At 30.1% G+C, this 13,529-nt stretch overlaps 1 protein-coding gene across 5 annotated transcripts in view; it reads right to left on the bottom strand.

The window, feature by feature from the left end:
- MGAT4C (MGAT4 family member C) overlaps positions 1-13,529 on the bottom strand; it is a 914,262-nt gene that overhangs the window by 883,695 nt on the left and 17,038 nt on the right. The window lies entirely within an intron of this gene.

A 13,529-nucleotide genomic window follows, 5' to 3' on the forward strand; every position in this document is an offset into this window, starting at 1 on the left:
TAATAATGTTGAATAGCTTTTCATGTGCTTATTTGCCATTTTTATGTCCTCTTCATAACTTTGGCCATTTTATAATTAGACTTTTTGTTTGTCTGGCTGTTGAATTTTGATTTTTCTTTTTGTGTATTCTAGACATAAGACTTTGTAGGATAGGAGTTTGGCAAATCTTTTTGCCTTGTCTGGTGTTGATCTTTTTATTTTCTTTATAGGTCTTTGGCAGAGCCCATATATTTCTATTTAAATTATGGAATGATCTTGTCTATGTCTATGAAAATTATTTCTGGCACCTTTACTAAAATTGCATTAAATAGCTTTAGAGAATTCTGCAAACAAATGTCATCCCTACTATACTGATTCTTCCAATTCATGAACAAAAGTTATGTATCTTCATTAATTTAAGCCTACTTGATTTTCTTCATCAGCATTTTGTAACTTTAATTGTACAAATCCATACAGAGTCTTTTAAGTGTTTATATTGTAAATTATTTGGAGTGATTGTACATAGTATTGTGTTTTCATTAAATTTCTGCATTTTCATTTTTTTATATTGAAATGTGTGTTGTTTTTTTTTAATTGATCCTGAGACTTAAAACATTTAGGCATTTTGGGGGTTCGAATTGTTGGAATTTCTTATGTAATAAGAAATAATCATGTAGTCTACAATTGGTGAGTTTCGTCTTTTTCAATCTGTATTTCTCTATCTTGCCTTATTACACTGAATAGAATTTTCAGTACTATGTTGAATAAGAGTAGAGTGAACAGATGTGCTGTCCTTATTTCCAATCTCGTATAGGAGAGAATTCAGTCTTTCACCATAAAGAATTGTATCAGCTATAAGCTTAGGGTGATGTTAATTTTCAAGTTGACGTAATTCCCCTCTATTTCTAACTTTTTAAGAGCTTCTATCATGAATGGTTAATGGATTTTGTTAAATGCTCTTGTGTCAATGGATATGATCAACTGATTTTTCTTCATTAGTTAGTGGATATGGTAGATTACATTATTGATTTTTGAGTGTTGAACCAGCTTTGAACCGAGAAATAAATCCTACTTGATCATGGTCTACAATTATTTTCATATATATTGCAGTTGATCTTCTAATATTTTGAGATTCCTTATATATCAACTTTTTTACATGCGAAATTGTGAGAGATATATGTCTATAGTTTTATTTGATTTTGTACTATCTTTGTGAATTTTGGTATTAGGGTAATACTAGCCTAGTGAAATGATTTAATGAATATTCCCTTTTCTAAAATTGCTAATTCTTTGAATGTTGTGATTCTCTAGTGAAACAATCTTAGATTGGTGATTTCTTTTCTGGGAACTTTTGTATTAATAATTTCATTTTAAAATGATTGATTATAAGGCATCATGTTTGAGTTTCACTCATTTGTGCTTTCTGAAGAACTGTTCCATTTTTTTTTAATTAATGTTCCCCAAGGCACTTATAGTATTCTTCTTTTTTTTTTTTTTTGTCTTGAGATAGTCTCACTCTGTCACTCAAGCTGGAGTGTAGTGGCATGATCTTGGCTCACTGCAATCACCTCCTAGATTAAGCAGCTTTCCTGCCTCAGCCTCCAGAGTAACTGGGATTACAGGCACCTGACACCACACCCAGCTAATTGTTGTATTTTTAGTAGAGACTGGGTTTCACCACGTTGGCCAGGCTGGTCTTGAACTCTTGTCCTCCAGTGATCTGTCTGCCTCAGCCTCCCAAAGTGCTGAGATTACAGGCATGACCCACCGTGCCCAGTCAGTATTCTATTATTAATGGCTGTAAAATTTATATTATATCCCCGATTTCTTTTCTCATATTGACAATTTGTGTTTTCTCTTTTATTTCTGCTAGTCTTACTAATTAATTTTATTTTGAAGAACCAGTGTTCATCAGTGTTCTCTATCATTTTCCAATTTTCAATTTTATTGATTTTTGCTCTGAATATTTCCTTCCTGCTTTTTGCTCTGAGTTTAATTTGCCCTTCTATTTTCCAGTTTCTTGATGTAGAAACTTTGAGTTTTGACTTGAGACTAGTCCTTGTTTGTAATGTAAGCACTTCATGCTATAAATTTTTCTCTCAGCATTGCTTTAGCTGCATCTCTTGCATTTTTGTATATTCCATATGTACTTTCATTCTGGTCTACATTTTTTAAAGATTTTATATTTGACTTACAAACTATTTAAAAATGTGTTGTTTAATTTTCATGTGTTTAGAGATTTTCCTGTGGTCATTCTATTATTGATTTCTACTTCAGTGTCATTGTTGGCAGAGAACACATTCTGTCTGATTTCATTCATTTTAAATTTATTGAAATTTATTTTATGAATTAGCATACAGACTATTTCAATTAATATTCTGTTGATTTTTGAAAAATGTGTATTCTGCTGTTGTTTGGTGAGGGGTTCTATAAATATCGGTTAGATCCTGCTGGTGGATTGTGCTGTTCAGATTTTCTATATCTTTTGTGATTTCCTATCTAGTAATTCTCTCAGTTGCTAAGTGGGAGATACAGTTTCCAGTTATATTTTTGGATTTGGTTTTTACTTTTTCAGTTCTAGATATTTTTGCTTCATGAATTTTGAAGGATTCTTGTTTACTTAGGACACAGTTGGGATTGTTAGGTATCTTGTTAAATGGATCGTCTGCTATTATTAAATTTCTTTCTGTCTCTAATAGCTTTCTTGGATTTGATATCTAGTTTATTAGGCCATATATATTATATATGAATAAAGTCACACATGTTTCTGTTTTATCCTAAATGTTTTAAACAGCATTTCCCTTTCCATCCTTTAACTATCAGCCTACCTATGTTGTTGAATATGAAGTGTATGTCTTCACTTTGTTTAGGGGAAGACTCTCAGGTCCACTAAGAAGGACTCTGTGGCTGGGTCTCTCTTGTTGGTTCTGCCCATCTTTATTGGGCTATCCCAGTGGAGTAAGGAAATATCAGGCCTAAATGGGATGGCCAGAAGAATGGCCACTAACTGATGCCAGAATTTCTGATCATTCATTTGCCATTGGTGTTTCACTCACCTGATATTAGAGGGTATTCATTTCAACATGGTGAAAAAATTAGCCTACATAGGATGCCTTGTTTTACTAGGTTTCAGGTTAAGAAATGGCCTGCAAGGCTTCTTCTGTTGTGTGGGCAAATGTAAGATGCATACTGCTGATGCAATGTTCTCAAATCCAGGGTTCCAAACCAGTTATCAGCATTGTCTTTTGCTTGCCTCTTGAGTAATTTATAGAGTTTATAGTTGTGCTTAGCAGGGAGAAGCAAGAAGAAATAGTTCTACATCATATCCAGATTGGAAATGATGCTGGTTTTGGACATTTTGAATATAGCAACTTTAGAGCTATCAATTTTATCATTATTTTTCCTTATGATTTATACATTTTAAGTCTTGTTCAAGTATTTTTCCCTACACTGATGTCACATGATATTACATATTTTCTATCAAAATACATGTGTTTTTACCTTTAGACGTTAAAATCTTTAATTCACTTGATTTTATCTACTTTAAAGAAATAATCTAATTTTGAAATTTTCTCATAGTCTAGTGAATTTTCCTGGTAACATATGCTAAAAAGTTTCCTGCTTTTAAAATACATTTTTTTTCATATATGTTTTGTGTTTCTAGGCTATAATTTTATGGCGATATATTTATATTTCACCCTGTTAATATGACTTAATATGACAATATTTTTATAACCATAATAATTCATTTTTAATTGATACAGTGAGTCACTACATATTTCTGAAAAATTGTCTTAGGTTTTAACACTTTCCACTTTTATAAAATCACCTTGTTCAGTTTCATCAAAAACTATGTTGTGTGTTTGAATGAAATTACATTTACTTTACAGGTTAATTTGGGCAGATTTTCCAAGTTTTCAAATCTTCTCTTCCATAAAATTTGTTTCTCCATTTATTTAAACATTCTATTCCTACAGAATGTTAAAATTTTATCTGTAAATGTTTTGCATAATTTTTATATATGTATTTCTTTTTCTTTCATTTTTTTTGGGGGAGGGTGAGGAACAGAGTCTCGCTCTGTCACCTAAGCTGGAGTGCAGTGGCGCAATCTTGGCTCACTGTAACCTCCACCTCCCAGGTTCAAGCAATTCTCCTGCCTCAGCTTCCCAATTAGCTTGGACTATAGGTGTATGCTGCCATGCCTGGCTAATTTTTTTGTATTTTAGTAGACACAGGGTTTCACTGTGTTGCCCAGGCTGGTTACAAACTCCTGACCTCAGGCTGATAGATATATTTCTAGGCACTGTTATCTCCCATGGCTTTTGCAAATTATTTATTCTTTAAGTTTTTTAATCAAATTATTTGTCATATATAATATATATGATATATATAATATATATTATATATCATATATGATATATATAATATATATTATATATCATATATGATATATATATGAAAGGGATGTTCTTTCATCAAATAAAGTTACTGAATTCTCTTATAATTATATTGATTCCAATTCTCTTATAATTATATTAATTCCAAAGAAGATTACTTAGATATTTTCTGTAATCATTTTTATGGTCTGAATGTTTGTGTCACCCTGAAATTCATGTGTTGAAATCTAATCACAATGTGATGATATTCCAAAGTCGACCCTTTGGGAAGTGATTAAGCAATGAGGAAGAAGCCCTCTTGAATGGGATGAGTACCCTTATAAAAGAGGCCCCAGAGAGCCACCTTACCTATTCCACCATTTGGAGAACAGGGAAAAGGTGCCCGCTATGAACCAGGAAATAAGCCCTCACTAGGCACTGAATCTACTGCTTATCTTGAACTTGATCTTTGACTTTCCAGCTCACAGAATAGTGAGAAATAAACTTTTATTGTTTATAAAGTACCTAGTCTGTGGTATTTTGTTATAGCATCCTAAGTAGATTAAGAGATCAATTATAAAATGAAAAAAAAATGAGACTTTAAAATTTTTGTCAGATGTACATTTCTAGGAACTTTCTGAAGAAGACCTTAGGATTTTCAAGGTAACGATCATATTGTCAACAAATAGTTACAATTTGACTTCCTCCAGAATCTATAATGAACTCAAACAAATCAGTAAGACAAAAACAAACCATCCCATCAAGAAGTGTGCTAAAAACATAAAAAGACAATTCTCAAAAGGAGATATACAAATTGCCAACAAACATATGAAAAAAAGCTCAACATCACTAATGATCAGGGAAATGCAAATCAAAACCACAATGCAATACTGCCTTGCTCCTGTAAGAATGACCATAATGAAAAAATCAAAAAACGAGACAGTGGCATGGATGTGTGAACAGGGAACACTTCTACCCTGCTGGTGGGAATATAAAATAATACAGCCACTATGGAAAACAGTGTGGCGATTCGTTAAAGAACTAAAAGTAGAACTACCATTTGATCCAGCAATCCCACTACTGGATATCTACCCAGAAGACAATAAGTCATTATTCAAAAAAAAAAAAAAAAAAAGAAAGAAAGAATACATGTACAACCATGCTTATAGTTACACAATTCACAATAGCAAAATCGTGGAACCAACTCAATCACCAAGTGGATAAAGAAACCGTGGTATTATATGATATATAATTTATATTATATGATGGAATACTATGTAGCCATAAAAAGGAATGAATTAATAGCATTTGCAGTGACCTGGATGGGATTGGAGACTATTATTCTAAGTTAAGTAACTCAAGAATGGAAAACCAAACATCGTATGTTCTCACTGATTTGTGAGAGCTAAGCCAGGAGGACACAAAGGCATAAGAATGATACAATGGGCTTGGGGGTAAGAGCCAGTGGGGACAGGGAAAAAAGACTACAAATATGGTGCAGAATATGCTGCTCAGGTGATGGGTGCAGCAAAATCTCACCAATCACCACTTAAGAACTTATGCATGTAACCAAATACCACCTGTACATTAATAACTTATTAAAAAATAACATAAGGGTGAGAAAAGATAAACAAAATAAAAATTTAAATTCAATGTTACTGTTTCTCTGATCTTTGTTCTTTATTTTGTTTTCCTGAACATGTCCCCCAATACAATTTTGAATAGAAAATTTGTTGATCTTAATTTTAAAAGGCCTGCTTCTAAGATTGTATGATGAAACAGGATATATTTTTGCAGGTTTTCGTTAGATATTCTTATCAGGTAAATGAAGTTCTCTTTCATATCTCTTCTATTTGTAGGTTACAAAGAATTGATTTCTATGTTTTTATTTTCTTTTTATAATTGTGTGTCAAAATTGACCAAATAAACTTTGCGCATCTACTTATAACTTTCTAAAAATATGTTACAAGCTTGTTTAAATTAGTAGATGGTAAGCTATCCCTTAATTTCTGAGAAAACATATATTTTATCATGATGTTTTATTTTTGTGTATACATTGGTGGTATAGGTTTCAAATTTTTTTGATTTTTTTAATGTTTGAAAATGTCATTAACCTTCAATCTTTCTCACATTGACCTAAACAAGTTTTGATATGAAGGTTATATACCAGCAAAATTAAGTGTTCTAGAAATTTGTCATTTTTAATACATTCCGGTTAAAAAATTTTGTAGATAAGATAAAAATTATCTTTTACGTGAGAGTTTGCTAACATGTGCCACTAAAAATTTTTCTAGAACAGTAGTGGGTTTTGTATTTTTGTGTGTGTGTTAATGTGTGTGTGTGTATCGAGTGGATGTGTCCCTGCAGTATCTGTTGTTAGCAATCATTTTTCACTTTTATTTTAGTACCAAACATTTTGTCTTGGTCGAACTAATCAGGGGTTATCATTTATTTTGTTTATTTTTATTTGTAATTCTTTTATTATTTCTCATCATGTTATTATTGTATAATCATATATCACCAATAATTTGATATGACTTTATTTCTTATTTTGTTACAATTATTTTAATGCATAATATATTGCTTTCATTTTTGGTTTCTTGATTTTTCTTTTACATTCTTATTCCCCTTTTTTTCATTATTTCAGTATATTCAGTTGCCTTCCTATTATTAACCCATTGAATTATACATGTTACATTAATTTTCAAGCATTCTTATTTTCAAACATTCTTTTTTCATCCGATATCAAATATATAATATATATTTCAATTTATACACTATTCATACAGCACAATTGTTGAATTTAATACTTTTGTCATTCAGTTCTACATATTTTAAATTTATGTTTACTTCACTTTTGATAGATATAATATTTAAATTGTTAATTATTTTAACATAATCCAACAATTTTAAAAAATTGTGTTTTTTCATTGTTTCTTTTTGTATTTTCATTATTTCTTTTTACATTTTATTTTATTTATCTTGATATCTTTAGTAATTTGGAGACTTGCTTTGTTTCCTCCTATTTGGATGAATGTTCCATGTGTATTCTTCTACATCTGTTGGGTACAGACAAAAGTCCATTAAATCAAGCTTATACATCAATTTATTTCACTTATTATTTTTCTACGGTTTTAAAAATTGTTCTTTCTGGTTAATCTAGCATTTATTGAGAAATAGGCATACTAGTTTGGTCAATATTTTGAAGCTTTTTGTTATAAATATTAAAGTTCAGAATCATTTTATATTCACAGTGAATTTCTCCTTCCATAATTTATAAATGTCCATTTTTATCATTTACAATGATTTCTTCTCCAAAGTTTGCCTTCTCAGAAAAAGAATAGAAATATTCCTGTGGCAGAGATAAAGCCCAAACTGAAAATCACAGTAGTACCCTTTGCAAAGATTTTGAGAGAGGAAATATGTCTTAATATGCCATTGTCTTTGATTTTAATCTGTATAGTAGGATACAGTGTGGCCCTTTTAAACTGCCTAAAGCAGGAATTTGAACTGGCTCCTCCCAGAAGTGGCCCTGCCATAATTCTTCTTTTAAAAAACAAGCAAGACAATAAATAAATATAACTTACCTGAAGAATTATAAACCTAGTACCCTACCCGCACAAGGTGAGAAATGAATATTAACGACAAAAGGTCTATTAAATAAATTAATGTAAAACTACTTTGACCAGATATTGCCACAACTGCAACCGAATGAAATTTATGCAGGGGAGAAATGTGCCAATAAAGATGCACTCTTTAAGTTTTGCAACATAAGACATAATTTCCATCACGAATTCAAAAAGCATGAGAATTAGCATTTTCAAGACCAATAACAGAATATTACTCATCAAGAACATAAAAAATATGTCTTAAAAATAAACAAATTTATAAAATAACAAATCAGAACAAATATAACACAAATTTAGATAACATGAAGAAATTAAAAAGACATTAAAAATCAGTGAACGGGTGAAACCATTCTTTTGCAGAGATTAAAAGATAATTTGTGAATTAGTCAATAATTATAAAGAAGCAGAGAGGAATAAGGTAATAGAAAATCAGAGTTAATTGTTAGAGGCATGGAAACTGTAGTAACATGTCTAACAATAAAGAATTAGACAAAGTGGAGAGAGTTGACTTTAAATAGATAATGAAGGTGATTCTAGAATTGATAGCATTCTTGTCTATTCAAGTTCAAGAAGCACAACAGCTCCAGTGTGGAATAAATCCACAGGTAGACATTCAATAGGGAAAAAATAAACTCAAATAAAACGTTTTGAAGCCTCTAAAGAAAAAATGACAATAGCATTTTCTTCATATATATATGTGTGTGTGTATATATATATGTGTATATATATGTATATATATATGTGTATATATATGTATATATATGTGTATATATATGTGTATATATATGTGTGTGTGTATATATATAAAGCAAGGAACCAGAAACTGTGAGTAATAGTACTTGCTTAAGAGCAAGGACAATTGGATTTCCTTTGTTGTCTCAAGTGCTAGAACAGAAACACATATGATAAAGAACTTCAGTAATGAACTCTTAGAACTCAAGAATAACGTGAAGTCAAGCAACATTCTTAATGAATGGACAAAATATTTAAATAGCCACTTCACTAAAATAGTTATATGAATGGTAAATAAGCAAATGAATAAATGCTGACTACCAGAATGCAAATTAAAATCACAACTATATACCCACTAGCAGGGTGACAACTTAAAAATCTTAAAGTCAGAGATGGGTATATAATCTCACACATTCCTGGTGCAAATGCAAAATGGTATAACCACTGTGAAAAACAAAAATGTAAGATTTATAGCAAGTTTCTTTTTTCTAAATAGATGAGGAAATTGCATATTTTTATTTAGTACTTTCCACATGGCAGTCATTGAAATAAGAGATTTACATTAAAGAAGTCAATTATTATATCTCAGTTTCTTAAATATCATCATCATCAACTATTTAAAATGAGAAATAAAAAAAAAACGAAGCTAAAATAACTTGTCTAAGCCCTCACAGCTAGTAAGTGGTTCGTATATGATATGAATCTTACTTTTTCTCTAAACTGTGTTGTAGTATAGGTTGCTATATTTAATCAAATTCCTGCCAGCTGCATAGATTTTCAGTCTTCTAAGGACCCAAATGCAAACAAGAAAAATCTATAGTGCAAAATTGTACATAATTTATTCTTTCTCTGGAAACTTATAATAATAGATTTTTCCTAAATTATCCAATGCAAAATAGTAGTTTCAGAGGCAGTCAATAAGCGGTGTGTGAAAAATATATACTGTGGTCAAATACATTTGGGAAAAGTTAAGATAAAAAGCATAAAAGTTATTTCTTTATTGGAAATTTTTTATGATACCTACAAAAACAATAAATATTTAGGCAAAAATTTAATATGTATTATATTAGTGTCAATAATATTTACAATATTAATTTCTTTATACATAAATTTAATGAATTTATTTCATTAAGAAGATGAAAGACTTGCATACTGAAAATTGCAACGCACTGATGACAGAATCTATAGCAAGTGCAAACAAATGAAAAGACTACCATGTTCATTAATTGGCAGACAATATTTTTTGAATGTTTGTACCACCCTAAAGTGATATACAGATTTAATGCAACCCCTATTAAAATCCCAACGGCACTTTTTACAGATATAAAAAGATAGTATACAAATTATATGAAACCACACAATTATGAATAGCCAAATCAATCTTGAATACAAGAGCAGAGCTGGAGGCATTCTATTTCCTGCTTCAAAATATTTTACAAAGCTATGGTAATCAAAACAGTATACTACTGGCATAAAGACAGGCCCATACATCAATTAAATAGAATTGAGAGTGCAAAAATAAATCTACACATATACTATCAACAGGTCATTTGCAGGGTTGCCAAGAATATACAATGAGAGAAGGACAGTCTCTCCAACAAATGGTATTGGCACAATTGGATATTCATATGCAATATAATAAAATTTGGCCGGTATTATACAGTATTAAAGATTTAAATGTGAGGCATGAAACAATAAAACTCTTAAATAAAATGTACAGGATGGTTTTGTAACTTTAGTCTTGGCAATTATTTTATGGATATGACACTGAAAGCACAGGCAGAAAAACAAAAATAAACAAGTGGGACTACATTTTTAAAAAGTCTCCATATAGAAAAGGAAACAATCAATGAAGCGAAAAAGCAACCTACACAATGGGAGAAAATATTTTTAAATCACATATTTGATAAGGGATTAATTTCCTACATATATAGAAATGCTTAGAACTCAGTAGCAAAAAATTTAAAACCCAAATAGGAAAGGAGCTAAGCACTTAAATAGACATTGCTCCAAATGCAACATAGAAATGTCCAGTGTCACTCAATATTAATGGCCAAAGACTTAATGTCACTAATCATCAGGCAACTACAAATAAAGACCCCAATGAGACATCACTTCACACCTTTAAGGATGACTATTATTTAAAAAAAAAAAAAAAAAAAAAAGACAAGTGTTGATGAGGATGTGTAGTTGGAACCCTTCAAAACTCTTAGTGAAAATGCAAATGGCACACTGCTATGAAAAAATAGTACAGAGGTTATCCCCAAAATTAAAAATATGACTATTACATGATCCAGAAATCCCACTTTGGGGAAGTTATTGAAAAAAATTGAAATAAGGATCTGAAAGAGATATTAGGACTCACATGTTAATTGAAGCACTATTCACAGTAGCCAAGATGTGAAAAATAAATATTCATCAACAGATAAGTGGAGAAAATGTGATGCAGGCAGACCAAAATATTATTCAGCCTTAAAAAGGAAGTTATACAGTATGTGGCAACATGGATGACTCTTCAGTACACTACACTAAGTGCAGTAAGCCAATCACATCAAGACAAGTGCTGCATGATTGTACTTACATGATGTATCTAAAAGTGTCAAATTCATAAAATTAAGGGTCAATTGGTGATTACCAGGAACTGTTGGGAGGGGGGAAATGGAGAGTTACTAATCAATGGATTAAGAAAGATGTATCAGTTCCGTATATCAGATGCACAACATTGTACTTACAGTCGATAATACTGTGTTTGATGCTTAAAAAAAGACTGTGTTGGATGCTTAAAAATCTAAAATATAATAAAAATGTTAAAATAAGATTTAAAATGTAAAATTATATATTTCTTAGTGAAAAAATACCTTATATTAAACTTAACCTATGGTATATAAATTTTAAACTATATCTTAGTAAGAGATGTCAATGTTTTGAACATAAGTCATATTTTTAGTTTACAGTCTTAAATGTTCCTTGATGAAAAATTTAATTCAAGTTTCTTGTTAGCATTTACCATAAAGCAAATTTCAAGACATTTTAATATTAGTTATTTGAACACTAATGGAGAAATTTTTAAAATACTATAATATGCAATGATATGTTCATTATTCACCTTTTATGACATGTTCATTTGCATGAAATTTTCATAGCTGCAAAATAATGTGTAAGAAAATTTTAAAACAAATATAATATTCCTGTCTTACAAATGAATTAAGTAAAATAAGAAATAAATAAGAAAATTAGATTACTTATTTGCTTATAGTAAAAAGATTAGGATTTGACTCTCTTTAAGTGTGCAATTTTTTAGATCACTTTGGCAGGATTGAAATCCTTTTCTCATAGTGTTGGCAATAGAATTCAGTGTTTCTAGAAAATTATTACAATTATTTTAGATCTGCCTTATTAATAAGTTTTAATTAAGTTATAAAATAAAAGTCTCTATTTATATAAATTTGCCTGTAATTATTAGCAAGGATTTCAATGTTCTTTAACATACTGTTTTTAGTTACTTGGATGAGTGTTATAGAATTCTTGGTGTATTTTAAAGGATTATTCTTAAGCATTTGATAACTGTTTTGGATTTGAGCCAATCAATGAAACCTGAACAATGTCACTACAACAAAAGAGAATTAAGAAATAATCAGGAACTACAGGACACAGAGAGGCAGCATTTTATTGTTAGTCCACTTTACATAATTGGTGTCTCACATACTATATTATGTTTTCTCCCAGCAAAATAAAGGAAAATATTCTCTTTTAATAAATATAGGCTTAAATCATCAGCTTTCACTACTGTGTATTATTCAAGATGTATTAAGTACATAATGTATTTAACTTCCATTATACTAGTACAAATGGGGTTGATTACAAAGTTTTGTTAAAATGTATCAATAAAGTTACTTAGACATATATCTTTTTATATCTGTGTATCTTCTTAGATTGAAACTTTAGAAGTGAGGTTGCTATTTCAAAGAAATATGGCATAAGCTCACCATTACCTATACAAGGAAATTTTCCTTAACTCACTCTCCTAAAGGCTGAGTTGTTTTCCTGACTGTGTGTTCCATTTGTGCTGATGCTTATTTATATCTCTGTACTACTACATATTTTTCAATTATTTTCTTATATGTCTAGATCTTTCCAGAAAGGCTGAGATTATCCTATTTTATATGTTTAAAGGCTTAGTATGTATTAAATATTTGTTGATTTGAATGACTTTTACTAAAAGCATAAAGAAATAATTTAGATCCATAAACACTGGAATCATTACAAATATTCTTGAATTATAGAATGGTTGTGAGATATCCCAAGGTTCCAGAGGTTCTCTGGAGTACCTGAAATGAAGCTGCCTCATACTGACAAGATTTTAACTGCTATGTCTAACCGACATGAATAATTAATTAAGTAAATAAATAGTGTCATCAACAATTAAGTAGTATAAGTAATGTAACTAAATTGTCTCTATATTCATCATTTATACATAATTTCTAGTATGAAATTGTACTCTACAGATAGAAACACAGATGCAATTGAGCCTCTTATAATATATGCATATATTTAGTATTCAATAGCTTTTGATTGCCTTTCTTGAAACCCTTGTATCCAGTTCAAATTTGGGAAAATAATTTATTGAGATAAATCTTCACACTCACCCTTGTACCTAAGAAAACACAGTATATGTTTTTGGTGGATGTTTAATAATTAAAAATAAAGGTAAGCTCTTAGGATATAGAATCTATTTTATGAGAAGGTGGGTTAGATTCATAAATTATAAATATATATCTGAAGTTATAAAGTATAAGTTTATAACTTATAAATA

Source organism: Macaca fascicularis, chromosome 11, assembly GCF_037993035.2.
Source record: "Macaca fascicularis isolate 582-1 chromosome 11, T2T-MFA8v1.1".
NCBI classification, from domain to species: domain Eukaryota; kingdom Metazoa; phylum Chordata; class Mammalia; order Primates; family Cercopithecidae; genus Macaca; species Macaca fascicularis.